Consider the following 17,472-nt stretch of genomic DNA (forward strand, 5'->3'; position numbering starts at 1 on the left):
TTGGCATAATGGTTAAGGTGGTCACCTCAGTGACACAGGGTACAGGGTTTGATTCTCACTTTAGGGGAATGTCTAACTGGTACAGTAGTTAAGGTATTTGCTTCCTATCCGCAAGGTACAAGGTTTGAGCCTCACCTCTTGCAAGATTCATTGACTGGAGAGATAGCTTTCTCATTGGGGAGGTTGGGCATAATGGTTAAGGTGTTTACCTTACAGAAACAAGGTTCAGGGTTTAACCCAGAAGGGCAGTTAGCCTAGCACTAATCTATGAACCTATGTATTGCACACCAGCTGAGTGTGCTGCATGAAGGACAGTAGTGCATACATGGTGAGGTAATGATGTCATTGACTGCATATAATGAAAGTATGCTATCTGTGCACAGTCTGTAGAATCCCTGGACTTGACAGTACTACAGCAGCACTGTAATACAAGCAAGATTTTGTGTGCCCTGACTGTGCTTAGCCAATTTCCACATAGGAGAGGCAGGCCCACTCTCAGCAGAACAAGCCTTCTCATCAGGCATCAATGTCTATGTTTCAATGTGCACTTCTGCTGCTGGCCCATGCTGAGGACCCAGTAGTCATGACCAGTCAGTCAAGTTGCAGTCATGGTCCTTCATGCAGTGTAACTCCAGTTACTGACATCACCCCATTGTTCTCCTCTGTGGAGAAGCCTGGGTCAAGTGTTTCCATACTCAGTCCAGACTCTTGTGTGAGCCATCAGTGTGGGTGCCCTAGGCTGCATTAGAATGGCATTGACAGTTGATTCACTTTATAATGTTGTAAATGTTACAACGAAGTAACTAAGCAGTCCCAATAGCTATAAAAGCATAAAACTTTTTATTTGTACAACACAGACACGGTAAGCACTTTCACTATTAAGCTTCTTCAGACTTTTATGGTCTGAAGAAGCTTAATAACAAAAGCGCTTACCGTGCCTGTGTTGTACAAATAAAAGGTTTTATGCTTTTATATCTATTGGGACTGCTTGGTTACTTCGTTGTAACATTTACAACATTATTCGTGACTTCCATTTACTACAACAAAGTATTTGCCTTGTGGGATGTTTGCTACACTTCCTTACATTTAGTTGATCCACTTTATTTGATAGTGTCAATCTTACTCCATGGCAATGATGATTCCTGTGCAGAACACTGACAATGTCATCTGTCTGTGTTTGTTGACAAGTATGATGCCAAGAGAGTCTGACAGTTTTAATAAACATAGCTGACTCCATTTATTCAATTTCTTGAATAGTGATATATTTTTCTTGTGATATTAACAACAGTTTTGCATTGTGTCCTGAGTTGTTTTCCTGTCTGCATCTTTTTATAATGAACAGAAAGGAATGTGTTGCATGGATGTGTGTCCCTTATTGTCTGCCATGCTCAGATACACCAGTATGAGTCTGTATTCATAAGTGTGTCAGCTGTGTCTTGAGTCAATGATCTAGATGATCCCTGTTGTGATAGATTTGTATATGTTCTTCCTGTAATATGTTATGATTATGTTGTTATGTCGGATCCTCAGTGTGTACATTTAGTCGGTAATTGCTATTAAATGCAATCTGAGCTGCTGTGATGGGGCAACACCAGAACATCAGTTCTTAATGTGTGTACTTCTGTGCACGTGGCTTGTCAAAATTGTGTGTCAGATGCTGCCGTGTTACCTGGGCTTGCACTTGGGGTCACACCCTGTATTACCCACCCCTGTGTCTTCTGCCCCCATGCCTTCCTGCTCCTCCTCTGATACCTGTCAGATGTCATCTTCAGACATCTGGAGTTCTTGGGGTAGTTCACCCACACCTGTATCTAGAAGACCACCATATGCTATTGTTAACATGCTGTGTACCAAGGTGCACACACTTAACATCTGTGCTGGCTTCTCAGGTGTATATTGCAGTGCACTCCCAGATGTGTTCAGCCACCTGAGCCTAGCTTTCAGTACACTGAACACATATCTATGGTGTTTCTGGTTGTTGGGTGCACTCTATTGTAGGTCTCCTCCACAGGGTATATTGTTCACGGTATGGTGTCATTAGCCACGGCTTGAGTGCATAACCACAGTCACCAGCTGATTGGAATAATAACACATTTGGTCAGCATGGATATTGTTGGGAGGGGTATCCTTCGCTTACATCCTAGCTGTGTTCCTGTACCTACCCAATAATAGTCCCTCGGGTATTTCATCTGGTTGGAATGCAGCCCTCAGGCCACTTTCCCTCCATTTGGCAGCATCCTGGATACTTCCAGGGAGTATTGCCATGAATTTTGTTATTCTGCCATCTGCTGCACACACAACCTCAGAGTTCAGGGGTGGCCAGCCCTTTCTCTGAATTAATGAATCTGTCTGCTTCTGAATGAATTTGTGTCTTGATATGTATGTGGATTCCATCTATTGCACCAAGTACAGGTGGGAAATTTGCAAGATTATATAACTGGTGCATAATATTTCTGCTCCATGGGGTTAGATGGAAAGTGTACATAGTCACCCACCTTGCTGAACCTAAAAATAATAATGATACTACAGTTTACAATAGAATGAGACAAGGATCCAAAAGATATCAGCAAATTCCAAAACTCCTCATTACATATGTTAAGGATTTTGTGTCCCCTGCTGTTGATGTCAATATCCCATATCCCTTCTAGTTCTAATTCTAAGACCACTGTACCTCACAAAAGGGAAATACTTCAAGATCCTGAAATTTTATAACTGGTATATATTCTCCATAATAGCACTTAAAATTGTACTTTCCTTTGATTGCAGTTAAGACCCTTAGACTTTCAATGAATATCTGTATGGATTTACTATGTGATGTGGGGCAAATGCACTTTAGGTAAGGACAGTGTGTCTTTTTCTAATGTTGGATTTAAAGAAAAATAATAATCATTATCATTTCCCAATTCCCAGCAATAATCTCCAGATCATTCTTGTCAACCCCCAGGAGTTTCCATGCAAGCACAGAGATACACCCTTCAATCATTTCTTGGGTCTTCCTAGGATCCTCTTCCCCATGGGGTGTTCCTTCGACAACTCACATGGGAAGCACCGAGGGACATCTTCATAAGCTATTAAAACCATCTGAAGTAACTCCTCTCAGCATGGAGGAAAAGAGGATGCAGTCCATGGCAAAAGAAAGAACAGACAACCTATTGAGATCAGATCAGTGGAAAACTTAATTTTTAAGAAAAAGATGGCTGAGTGGTATGGGGATAAAGCATTTTGGACAGGGTATGGATGAAGTGTGGTCGGTTATGATTTTTATGAGGTTGTTAGCCATATAGCTACATTAAATTATTGAAACATTAAATGTGTTAAAAATCCCATTCAATGCCTGTTTAGTTTAGTACAAGTGTTGTGTAACATAAACTGATATACATTTGTTGTGAACTTTAGAGTAGTTGTTCTTCCAAGAAATTTTCTGATTACCACACTATACTTATCAAGTTCTGAACTATAAATGCCATATAAACTTACATATTAAACTATTGACCAAAACTGTCTGTATACTTAATATGCTAACAAATCTGTTTTGCTACTAATTTGAAAAAATTATATTTCTTTCTTTGGTGTTTTATATATATTCTGCTTCACTGAATAAAAAGTTATACTAGTCAGTTGAAACGTTTGATGCCAAATCTTGTCATTTGCTGTCATGTATTCTTTTTTTATGTCATGTAACCTGGATCATGCTTAAAATGGTTCTTAGACCACTCCTCCCACCCATTTAACAACTGTAAAATGAATAAAATAATTTGAAAAACCCTTCAATGTTAAAGTAGTAACAGGATTTTTGATGACCATCGATGCACTTAAGCTTATGCTAGTTTCTTTGCATTCACTATCAGTGGATGAAACTGAATGCAGCAAGGATTGGAATCTCTGAAATGCATTCACAAAACAAAAAAGGCAGGAAAAAAAAACACTTTTTTAAGTTTTTTTTTTTTTGGTGGAGAAATGCCCCCTGCATCCCTATTGTGGGACAAGCCTCTCACCTTATAAATACCAACTTCATGGGCTCACCAACTCAAAGAAGAGAGAAATTAACCAAAAGTTCATCCCACCTAGAAGAACTCACAGACGTTTTTTCCTGTGAAAGAACTACAATTATCAGTGAGTTGAACTTCAGGCAACTGATGCTCATGAGTTCAATCTTTGTCCAATTGTAGGTAACCCATTCATTTTACCTGTTGGCTTTGTTAAGTCTTTGAACAATTCAATCTTTCTCTTAGAACATAAAAAAGAGTATTACAAGCTTTATAGTATAAATGGTTTCATATTATAGAAACCTGTACAAGGTCTTCACCATTTTAGTGTCCATTATTTCCAGAGTCCTTTAAAATTTAGCTCTATCTTCAACCCCCACTTCCCCAATACTTCCCTTGAAATCCCTTATAGGTTCATAGGTTCATAGGTTCATACTAGGCTAGCTGCCCTAGGGCATTTATAAGCCTAGCCAGAATGTGTTTGGCTTTCACCACCCATTTTAAATTTATTTTGCTATGCCCTTTTTCGAGGTTAGTATACTATGTCTCTATCTAACAGTGACACAGAAGTGATACCCGGGGTAAACCTACGATCTCCCATCCACTCATCAAGATTCCTCTTGAAGAGAGTCAATGAGGGACTCTGCCTAACCTGGACTGGGATTTTATTCCAGAGTGAAGGGAGCCTCTGGGTTATGAATCTGTCCCTCCAGCATGTCCTATTTATTTCAGTGCTGAGGTCCAAGTCTCTCGAGCGTAGCTCGATGGGATTTGGATTTTCTGAGGTGCAGCATGTCCATTAATTCGGGTTGGACATGGCTTTATCGTCAGGCACAGATCTCCTCTGAACAGGCGGTATGCCACTGAGTAGAGCTGGAGTTTCTTTAACCGGGCAGCATATGGCATCTGTTTGAGCCCTTTGATCCTCTTGGTGAGGTACTTTTGGGTTCTTTCCAGTTGCTGCAGGTGTCTGGTAAGGTACATCCCAAAAGGGGCATTGTACTCAATTATGGGCCTGATGAGGGATGAGTAAAGAGGCACGATGACCTCCCTGATCTAGATGTGAATCCCTTCATGATTAGGTGGGCTATATAAAATGTTTTTCTAACCACTTTGGCCACGTGGTTGTCAAATGAGAGATTGCTATCAACTTGGGTCCCCAGGTCCCTAATTACTTCTTCTGTACTTAATGGATTTCCACCTATGTGGTAATTTGTGGGCACTTTGTTTTTGCCAAAGGGGATGACTATACACTTTTTTGGCATTTAGCTTGAGGCCATGGCTCTGGCACCAGTTGTCTGTTTCTATGAGGCCCTTTTGGAGGATGCTTATGTCGGCTGGAGAGTCGATTATGGCACCCAGTTTGCAGTCATCTGCGAACTTGGTCAGCCACAGTCCTTCCGTGTTGGCCTGTACCTCTGAGAAATATATACCGAACAAGAGAGGTCCCAGGACTGAGCCTTGTGGGACACCACTTGTAACTGGTTTGGAGTCTGACATGGCTCCAGCAATTCTAACCATGTGGGTTCTGTCCTTGAGCCAGTTTGCAATCCATCTAGTGACATAGGGGTTTATATTTAAGCTGGTGAGCTTATCTATAATGCCTGAGTGGGGTATTGTATCGAAGGCATTTGCGAGGTCCAGGTAGGCTGTGTGGACCACCTTCCCTCGTCAATGGCCTTGGTGACTGTTTCAAAGAAATCAACCAGGTTTAAGAGGCAGGATCTGCCCTTAACAAAGCCGAACTGGGTAGGATCCAGTGTTTGTAGGTCCCCAATATCTTTATTTATGAGGTCCATGATGATCCTTTCCATAGCTTTGCAGACCAAGCTAGTCAGGCTTATGGGGTGATAGTTTCCAGGATCCGTTGAGGCACCACCTTTATGGAGAGGGACCACTGTTGCTGTACGCCACTCTTTGGGCACATATCCTGTAGTAAGGCTGAGATTGAACAGTAGTTTTATGTTTGGGTTTAGCTCTTCTTTGAGTTCATGTAGGACGCAGCCGGGACACCATCTGGTCCCATTGATGCTGTGTTTTTGCTTTGGAGAGGCGGCTCTTTCCTGAGCATCTGAGATGTCAGGGGCAGCACTCTGCTGGGATAGATATTTGCCCTTTTGGTGGGGAGGGGAGAAGTTTGCTGGTCCTGTCAGCTAGGATATTGGCAATGTCTGTGGGTTCGGTGTATTTTTGTCATTTTGGACTAATTCTGAGCATATCTGGGAATTACCACCCAGGTTCCTAACATAACTAAAGAAAGCCTTGTGATTATCCTTAGTGTCCTGTGTAATTTTTCTCTCGAAGCTGGCCTTAGACAATTTTATGTGTGCCCGTAGTTTTTTGCTAATACTGATCAGTGATGCCTTCCCTTTTTGGGATTTTGCTTTATCATTTAGTAGCTTCCTCCTTCTATTGTATAGTTTGTTTATGGCTGGGGTCCACCAGACAGGACGTCTGCCTTTGGAGGATTGGGTCTTGGTTTTATTTGGGATCGCATGATCCATGCATTCCTGAAGGTGTTCATAGAATGCGTTTATAAAGGATTCTGCGGTCTGGGCTGTATTTTCCACAGGCCCGGGGGCTTTGAAGGATTCCACCTCAGGTTTGAGGAGTGTAAAATTTGCTTTAGAGAAGTTTTTTACTGTGGTTTTCTGGGCAGGGGGTGGGGTCGGGATGTGAATATCCAGTGAGATTAGTTTATGGTCTGATCTTACCAGTGAGGGATACACTTCTGGACTGGAGCATAGAGTCCCCATGTTGGTGATGATCAGGTCCAGTATGTTTTCCCCTCTTGTGGGAGTGGTAACAAGTTGTTCCATAGCATTTGAGTTTATAAATTCTAGGAACCTTTGGGCTAGGTGTTGGAGCTAGAGTAATGCTCCCAGTCTATGTTTGGGTAGTTGAAGTCGCCCAATATAATGGTGTTTGGAGAGACCTTCATATTTTCCAGTGTTCTCAGGAAGGCCGAGTGGGGTTCCTGGTTTTGGGAGGGTGGTCTGTAGCAGGCTATAAACTGGAAGGCAGTTTTACCCACTGTTAGTTGCACAAGGATAGTCTCTGATGCTTCGTGCTTTGCCACCAACCTGGAGGTGTGGGTATCTTTGATGAATATCGATACTCCCCCTCCTTTTGTGGTTCGGTCCAAGTTTTGGGCCGAAAAGCATGGTATGAGGTATAACCTGGTAGTGCTGGGGTGCTCTCGGGAGCCCTGAACCAGGTTTCTGTTACTGCACAGATATCGATGTTCTCCATGCTAAGGAGAGTTTCGAGTGCGTGCATCTTGAGGTTTAGACTTCTGGCGTTGAGTAGCATTACTCTTAGTTTCTTATCCCTTGTGATACCTATGGAGGTGGGTTTGTCTTTTGAGCCTTGCCTAAAAAAGGCACTATGGGGGTAGCAAGAGCCTTTGCCAATATCCGAAAGCCCAGGGGTGACAGGTGCAAGCCGTCCCTAGCGAAGCATCGTGGCTTGTCGAGCATATCATCCCAAGCTGACAGGCATTGGATCCCCTTCTAGCATATTCTCACAACTGTTGAAATGGAGCAGGTCCTAGTTGTGCACACTTAGGCCAAAAGCACTGCTACAATGAACCCTGACAATATCCCCAGTTGCCTCCTAAATAGACTAAAACATGGCCTAGCAAGACCAATAGAGGCACAGTTCAACTGCAACCTCAAAACAGGTTATGTAGAGAGTGAATGGAGAACCACAACAGTCATCCCTTTCTGCAAGGGTGGACCACCAACTGACCCTGGAAATTACAAGACCCATCAGTCAAGCAAGACTTATATACAAAGCTATAGAACAAATTATCATGGAAATGATCAACAAAGATTTTGGCAACCTACATACACTGGACCCATCCCATTTGGCTTTGCCAAGAGAAGGTCTTGCTTACTCAGCCTGGCAGACTTCTTCAAGAGAGTCAGCAAGGCTGTTGAAGAGGGAAAAATGGTGCACGTTGCTTATCTCGACCCATGGCCAAGGCATTCAGTACAATACTCCACTAAGGTATTGTTAACAAATTCACAAAACTAGGCATAAATCCCTACATAACTCACTGGATTGCTGGCTGGCTCACAGATCAGACCCAAGAAATCAGGACTGGTGAGACAACTTCCACGAGGAGACCAATCACGACCAGTGAACTTCAGGGCTCTGTGTTTGGCCTACTCCTATTTGACATTTACTTCCCAGAAGTCAAGGCTAATGTTGAAAGCCTCTGTCTCACTAACTTTGAGAAGACTGTAAATTGAGAGCTATTATAGATTCATCCCATGACACAAATATCCTACAAGAGGGTCTGACAGAAACAAGTAATTTGTGCCAGAGCCACGTATTTAAAAATCAACATGAAGAAATGCATTATAGTGAGCTTCCGGAGCTTGTCCACCCAAGTTAATTACTCCATTGATAAAACACCCCTAAGAGTTGACCCAGTAGTTAAGGATTTGGAAGCTTGTGTTTATAACAATTTGATATTCGTCTATCATGTAGCCAAATCATTCTATGTCACTCAACTCATAAGCAAGGGTATGACATCCAGGTCCAAGAAAGTTATAATACTACTCTACTAATTCCTTATCAGACCCATCACCAAATACAACACTCCCTTTGGCATGTACCTTATCAGGCAGCTGCAACAAATGGAATGCCCTCAAAGGTTTCTTATCAGAAGAATCCAGGGTATGAATACCCTGTCCTACACAGATCGCCTTGAGACCCTGTCTCTTTCTGAGAGGTGATCTTTGCCTCACATATAAGGCATCCTCAGACACATCTCTAATGGACCTTTTTCACATCTGCAAAGCAAACAGCATCGGGAACAATTGATCCAAGTACATGAACTTTGAGTCTACAAAACAAATAAAACAAGCTAGTGAGACCAATATGTGTCTCAAAGGATCCCACAGTATTTAAGAACCCCCCCCCCACCCATCCACATGAAGCAAAGTTCTACTCTGAACTTTTTCAAGTGAAACCTTGATTGCTAGGATTGAATTTGTAAATTCATCCCAGTCCGACTCCCATATCTCTGATGGACAGAGGCTGACAGTAAGTTAACTAATCCTGAACTAACATACTCCCCACTTAGCTATCTCCTTATTAACATACCCCTACCATATAGGCTTCCAATGTACTGGGTATGGTTGCATAGTTAGGGTTATAAAGAACCTGGTGGTCTATAGCCTAGTACAAAGATATGACCCTATGGACCTATAATGTGTTCCAAAGTTAGCAAATCTTTCTAGAGTTGGCAAAGACCATGTTAATTGTATTTTTAAAGTTTATGTCACTAAAGAAAGTTCAGGTGTTAGCCATACCTCTCAACTGTCCCTGATTTTGCAGAATGTCCTTGGTATTGCTTCATATGTTTGCCATGTCCTGTGCAAAAGGGTTGATTTTTCTGGTAAATCATAAAGGATTACAGTTAGTCAATACTGACAGACATTAGAATTTCATACTTCTTGGTGTTCACAAAATCCATGTTGATGAAAAAACTGTTGTTCTACTAACTTTCTTAAAGTAAATTAGAGTAATATTTAAAAACTGCCCTTGATTTTGGGCCTCTGCCATTATTTACAGAATTTTGTAGCAAAGACTGAGAGGTATGGTATCGGTTGTTAGATTACAACCAGACAGTTTCACTTCCTTAATGCTTTATGAGCAAGGGCTAGAACAGGCAATCTAACTTTACAACTTTACTACCCATCTCACAGTATAGTTTTAAAGACCAGAATTGAAGGGTCGATTTGTAAATTTAATACAGTAACTACCGTCTAGCTGAAAATTGGGAGAAATACTTGTACTTCATTTTCTTGCTTGAAACTTACAGAATTTACACAAATGGATGAGGTATGTACCATTCAAGGAAGAAGTTGGTAGTCTAAAGAACTAACAATATACAACTATGCTATAAAGACAACAAGTACATATTGCTACAAATAAGGTGGGAGCATTTTATAGTGTGTTCTTCGAGTAGGTATGGTCATACACAATTGTCTAAATATAGAATAAAATATAAAAGGACAATCAAAAACAAGTCATACACTGATCTGACAAATCAAGGGTACAAACCATAAAAAAACAGAATGAAGAGTACATTAAAGCATTGTGAACTCAGAAAGCAATTTTTATCAGGTCCCTTATGGAGACTGTTAACAATGGAGATGGTAAGTGGTCAAGGAAGAAAAAAGCATAATTAAAGAATGACATGTCTGCAGTTTTTTAGATTTAAAATTGGTAGAATCTGAAATCATTTGGGTACATTCTAAGATAGGGATAGAATAGGTTCATAGGTTTTGTTATTGACAAAAGAATCATATGTTTATAAGCAAAGGGGCGGACACTTCTACATGAAGTTTCATGATTAAACAGGGAAAGACAGCAGCTGATAATAGTTTGACAGTGCACAGGGTATAGGCAGAATAAGGCAGATAATTTCAGAGACTACAGGGACTAATGCATCGAAGAAGATTGAACATATAGCCAAATAATGCCTCAACAGTGAAAACAATAATTCAAATCACCTTAAGGCCCTATCTCTTTACACAGTCTCCTATAGGTTACTTAGAAGTGATCTTTGTTATATAAGGCATCCTCAGACCTGGCTCTGATGGAACATTTTCACAACCTCAAAGAAAACAACACTAGAAGCATTAGATCCCTATATCTCTGGGGATCATTTGGTTCTTCCAAATGATACTTTTCTCATTGGAATGCAGTAAGTCTATACCATCTTATTGTGGAAGGATTTGTAGTTACGAAACAATAAGATCACTTTTACAATGGATGATCATAAAGAACTGATATCACTACCAAATAAATTGCTAGCAGTAAGCACAGCAAGAAGACATCTTACACGTTTTTGTCTCCAGTCAATACATTGTATCCATTTTATTTATTTCTTATTTGTTTACCAGGAAAGTCCACTAGGATAGAGCCTATTTTCAGCAGAGGCCCAGGGAGAAACATTCCGGACACATGTCTTTGAAATATGGGTGGAAACCAGAGCACCCAGAGGAAACCCATACAAATGCAGGGAGGACATGCAGACTCCAAACAGAAGGCACCCCAGCCGAAATTGAACCAGGAAACCTCTTGCTCTGAGGTGACAATGCTAACTGTTGCACCACTGCATCTGCTCAAAGTGGTATTCTCTTTCATTAATACAAGGCTTGAAAATGAAGTGCTCAACTCAAACAAATGGGTCTGTATTTTATAGGTTTTCTCATGAAAGCTAGCACAATTTTATATATAAAATATCACATGGAATGTGGTTTTGTAACAAAAAAGTTCTTTTTATTGTAAAGCTAGGTTAAAAAAAAAGCTTTGGCAATTGTACATGTTAAATCATAGACCTTGAACTGCGGGTCTGCACTCATTTGTATCCAATAAATATTGTGTGTGCTTTGATTTGAAAAAATGAATTCTTGAAGCCATTTTGACATCAGTCATTAATAAAATCCAGACCATATAGTAAGACCCCTGCAGCCACAGATCTGCTTGTTAAAGACTTTGCTTATAAAAACATGAATTTCTAAATTGGTGCTGTAAGTTTCTTCTTAGAGGGAAATGTTAAAAAAGAAGTACAGATTGTTGCATAAAGAATGACAGACTGTAGTTATTCAAAAAAGGAAATAATACATGCTGAAAGTAAACTAAGACTATGAACTGTATTTATAGCTGGGGGAACAAAAATGCATTACTTTGGAATGTGATGGAGGTCCTTCATTTCACTGTCAGAAAATAAAAGAATGAAATGTGGATGGCAAACGGCCAGGAAAACGGAATACATCAAAACTAAATAATGCCTAGGAAACTAAAAGAAGTTGTTTGAAAAAAAAATCTTAGGAAGTGGCCAAGAGGCTGAAATGCAGTTGCATCTCAAAAATGGTAGTAGATCAAATGCATAGCAAAATGTATTCATTTAACACGCGTTTTCTAGTAAATAAAAATGTATTCTTAAGACAGATTTCCAAATAGGCTAACAAAGCCACCTTAATATATTTGTCACTCATGGTCATCATTTGATAACTGAGACTGTTACTTCTGAGAGCACACATTAGGCAAGCAAACATAAAACTCACATACACAAACACATACACACATGTGGATAAATACATACACACATGCACAAATAAACAGACACATGAGCACATGTGCAGATGTTTTGCATGAATCTTAAAAATAGTTATGCAAAAGTCAAATTTAAAGATGGTAAGACTTTGAACATGCTGAGAAATTCCTTGTGTGATGTTTGGGCAGTTCAGAAAAAGTACATTCTGAAATAAAAATGCAGGACTAATAAGGAAATACTTAAATGCAGTCTAGATTCTTATAGTAGGCTAGCTGCCAGTAGCTGTCTGGAGATATACAAAAGTTTCAGAATGTAAAGCAAAGACCATGAAATGAAAACATCCAGCAAATGTTATATTATAAGAAGGATAATTTAACTTTGAACCCCAAATCTCATCATTAAAAGTTAGTGGTGTACCCTTTTCTGTAGTGTCACCTCCTGCTGAACTCTCTCTTCACTGCCACTGCTTTTCACGAATAAAATACAGGTACATCTGTTTTGCTGTTATAATAATAGCTTATCATGATTAAGGAAAAAAATATTTCAAACATGAAAGGCATATACTACATGTGTGAAGAATTACCACTTTTCCACTTTCACCATTAACCCTTTCTGTTCTGCACATAGGTTCATAGGTAGGTACTAGGTTACTGGCTCTAGGGCCTATATAAGCCTAGCCAAAAAGGTACCCTGGCTTTCGCCACCCAAGAAAATTATTTACCTGTGCCTCTGTCATGCAGAGCCATAGATATGATCCCTGGGGTGAATTTCCTATTTCCCATCCAATCATCAAGATTTTTCTAAAAGAGTACTAATGAGGAGCTTTGTTTGATATAGATAGGTAGTTTGTTCTAGAGTATGGGAAGTCTCTGGGACAGGAATCTATCCCTCCAGCATGTTCTGTTTATTGTGGTGACAAGGGTTAGGTCCCTAGAGCATGTAGCTTGGAGGGATTGGGATTTCTTTAAGTGGAGCATGTCCAACAGCGCTGGGTTTGACATAACTTTGCATGTTAGGCAGAGATCGCCTCTGAGTAGGCGATATGCGACAGAGTAAAGCTGGAGTTTTTTGAGACTGTCTGCGTAGGGCATCTGTTTGAGGCTGGTAATCCTTTTTGTGAGGCATTTCTGTGGCCTTTCCAGTTGTTGTAGATGTCTTGTGAGGTACATACCAAAAGAGGCGTTGTACTTTATTATGGGTCTAATGAGTGATGAGTAGAGGGGAACAATGACCTTTTTTTTCCTGGATGAGAAACCTTTTGTGATGAGGTGTGCCACAAAGAAGGATTTCATGACTACTGTGGCAATGTGATTATCAAAGGAGAGACTATTGTCCACCTGTGTCACAAGGTCTCTTATCACACTTTCGGTGTTAAGTAGACTATCACCTATGTGGTAGATCATGGGAGGAGAATGCACTTTTTGGCATTAAGCGTGAGGCCATGGCTTTGACACCAGGCATCTGTCTCAATGAGGCCCTTTTGTAAGCTGTCCACATTGTTGAGTTTCGATTATGGCTCCTAGTTTGTAGCCATCTACTAAGTTCATTAACCAAAGACCTACTGTGTTAGCCTGTACTTCAGAGAAGTAGATACCAAACAGGAGAGGACCCAGGACTGAACCCTGTGGTACTCCACTTGTCACTGGTCTGAAGTCAGATTTGGAGTCTGCTACTTTCACAGTGTGGGTTCTGTCAGTGAGCCAGTTGGTAATCCATCTTGTGACATAGGGATTTATACCTAGTTTAGTGAGTTTATCTATAATTCCAGAGTGGGGGATGGTATCAAAAGCTTTGGCGAGATCTAGATAGACTGTGTGAACCACGTTACCCTTATCTATGGCTTTGGTGACTGCTTCAAAGAAGTCTATCAGGTTTAGGAGACATGATCTGCCTTTTACAAACTTGAACTGGGTGGGGTCCAGAGTTTGGAGATTACCAATGTCTTTGTTTATAAGTTCCATGATGATACGTTCTATGGCCTTGCAGACAAGGCTCATCAGGCTAATGGGGAGGTAGTTCCCAGGGTCCATGGTGGATCCCCCTTTTTGGAGTGGGATAACCATCATTGTGCGCCATTCAGTGGCCACAAAGCTTGAAGTGAGGCTATGATTGAATATGGTACTTAGGTGGGGTGCCAGTTATTTCTGTAGTTCATGTAGAACGAAGCATGGGATGTTGTCAGGTCCCATGGATGCTGTGTTCTTGGCTTTGGAGAGTGTGTTTTTTACCTGTGTAGCCGTGATTACAGGAACTTTGTATTCTTCTGGTATAAAGATGGACTATTTAGGGGGTGAGAGTGGGGTAAAGTTAGCATTGAAATTATCTGCCAGGATGTTGGCTATATCAGTTGGTTCTGTATATTTAGTGCCATTGTGCTGTAACTCAGAGCAGATCTGAGTGTTGCCATTGAGATTCTTGACATAGCTATAGAATGCTTTGTGGTTGTCTTTAGAAACAGTGGCAATTTTGTTTTCATAACTAGCTTTGCAGGATTTTATGAGGGATCTCAGCTTCTTACTCAGGCTGACCAGGGAGTTCCTCCAATCATGGGATTTAACTCTTTTTTGCAGCAGTTTCTTTCTTCTGTTGTAGAGTTTGTTTATGGCAGGGGACCAACAGATTGGCTTCCTTTTTTGGAGGATAGCATCTTGGTTCTGTTAGGGATAGCACAATCCATGCACTCGTGTAAGTGCCTATAAAGTGCATTTGTGTAGGATTCAGCAGTCGTACCTCTATTGTCCGTCTGCATGGATGTCGTGAAGTTTGCCACTTCTGTCTTAAGAAGCATGAAGTTGGCTTTGGAGAAATTTTTTACGGTGGTTTCCCTAATGGCAGGTGGGAGTGGGTTATGGATGTCTAGGGCGATTAGCTTGTGGTCGGATCTGACCAATGAGAAATTGACCTCTGGTGTGGAACACCGGTTGCCCATGTTGGTAATGACCAAGTCTAGGATATTGCTGCCCCTGGTGGGGGTGGGGATAAGTTGATCCAAGGCGTTGGAATTTATGAATTCCAGAAAACATTGAGCAAAAGAGTTGGTACATGAGTAGTTTTCCCAGTTAATGGTGGGGTAGTTGAAATCGCCCATTATTAGGGTGTTAGGTTGTACCCAAATATTTTCCAGTGTATCAAGAAATGAGGTGTGGGAATTCTGAAGCATGGTGGGGGATCTGTAGCATGCTACAATTTGGATTGTGGTCTTGCCCAGAGTTAGTTGTACTTGGATAATCTCGGATGCATTATGCTGAGCAACTAGCCTGGAGGAGTGGATATCCTTAATGAATATGGACATGCCTCTGCCTTTAGTGTTTCGGTTCAGGTTAGGTGGCTGAAAGGTGTGGTATGAATTATAGGCTGGTAATGCAGGGGTGCTGTCTGGAGCCTTGAACCAGGTCTCTGTCACTGCACAGATGTTGACCTTCTCCAATTTAAGGAGTCCCTTGAGTGAGTGCATTTTGAGATTTAGACTTCTAGCATCGAGTAGCATTACTCTCAGATTTTGCTTGCTTGTACCTGTTATGATGAAGAATTTGTCATTTGAGCCTTGCCTAAAAAAGGCACTATAGGGGTGGCAAAAGCCTTAGCCAATATCCGCAATCCCAAGGGTGTACAGGTGCAGGCCATCTCTGGCAAAGCATCGTGGTCTGTCGATCATGTCATCCCAGGCAGACAGATTCTGGATCCCTTTTGAATGACACCAAAAGCTTAGCCAATTGTTGAAGTCAATCATTTTGTCCTTGTACTGTGGTATCATTCTGGGTGATGGCAGGATGCTACTCAGGGCTACGGTCATACCTGCCTGAGCTACAAGATCACAGAGCTCCTCCATGTCTCTTTTCATGTAGTCCAGGGAGGTACATCTCATAGGTTCATAGGTTCATAGGTAGGTACTAGGCTATCTGCCCGAAGGCATTTATAAGCCTAGCCAGAATGTGTTGGCTTTCACCTCCCCATTAGATTAGTTCCCTGTGCCTCTGCCCAGCAGAGCCACTGAAGTGATCCCTGGGGTAAACTTTCTGTTTCTCATCCACTCATCAAGGTTTCTCTTGAGGAGTGTTAGCGAGGAGCTCTGCTTAATGTAGACTGGAATCTTGTTCCAAAGCATGGGAAGTCTCTGGTACAGTAATTTATCCCTCCAGCATGTCCTATTTATTGTTGTGGTGAAGTTTAGATCCTTAGAGCGTGTGACTTGAGGGGATATGGTTTTCTATAGGTGAAGCATGTCCATCAATTCTGGATTGGACATGACCTTGTATGTCAGGCAGAGATCACCTCTGAGTAGGCAGTATGCAATCAAGTACAGCTGGAGTTTCTTCAGTTAAGCTGCATAGGGCATCTGTTTGAGGCCAGTGATCCTCTTGGTGAGGTACTTCTCTGGTTTTTCCAGCTGTTGAAGGTGTCTTGTAAGGTACATCCCAAATGGGGCGTTGTACTCTATGATGGCTCTGATGAGTGATAGTAGAGGGGCACAATGACCTATTTTGATCTGGATGCGAACCCTTTTGTGATTAGGTGGGCCACATAGAAGGATTTTCTAACCATTTTGGCAATGTGATTATCAAAGGAGAGATTACTATCTACTTGGGTCCCCAGATCCCTTATTATGTCTTCCGTATTTAGGGGACTACCACCTATGTGGTAGTTTGTGGGTACTTTGTTTTTTCCAAAGGGGATGACTATGCACTTTTTGGCATTTAGCTTGAGGCCATGATTTTGACACCAGGTATCCATCTCAGTGAGACCCTTTTGGAGGATGTCTGTGTCAGCCAGAGAGGCAATTATAGCCCCTAGATTGCAGTCATCTGCAAACGTAGTCAGCCATAGTCCTCCTGTGCTTGCCTGTACCTCTGAAAACTATATGCCGAACAGGAGGGGTCCTAGGACTGAGCCCTGGAACACCACTTGTAACTGGTTTAGAGTCAAACCTAGCTCCTGCAACTCTCACTATGTGGGTTCTGTCCATGAGCCAGTTGGCAACCCATCTTGTGACGTAGGGGTTTATGTTAAGGCTGGTGAGCTTGTCTATAATACCAGAATGGGGAATGGTGTCGAAGGCCTTTGCAAGGTCTAGGTAGGCTGTGTGTACTATCTTTCCCTCATCTATAGCCTTGGTAACTGTCTCAAAGAAGTCCACCAGCTTTAGCAGGCATGATCTGCCCTTAACAAAGCCGAACTGGGTAGGGTCCAGTGTTTGGAGGTTCCCAAGGTCTCAGTTAATGAGTTCCATGATGATGCACTCCATAGCCTTGCAGACCAAGCTAGACAGGCATATAGGGTGATAGTTCCCGAGGTCTGTTGTGGCTCCACCTTTGTGGAGCAGAATAACCATTGCTGTGCATCACTCTATGGGTACATAGCCTGTAGAGAGTCTGAGTTTGAACAGTGTGTTTAGGTGAGGGGTTAGTT

The sequence above is a fragment of the Protopterus annectens genome, chromosome 2.part1, assembly GCF_019279795.1.
Source record: "Protopterus annectens isolate FY-2018-M chromosome 2.part1, PAN1.0, whole genome shotgun sequence".
NCBI lineage: Eukaryota > Metazoa > Chordata > Ceratodontiformes > Protopteridae > Protopterus > Protopterus annectens.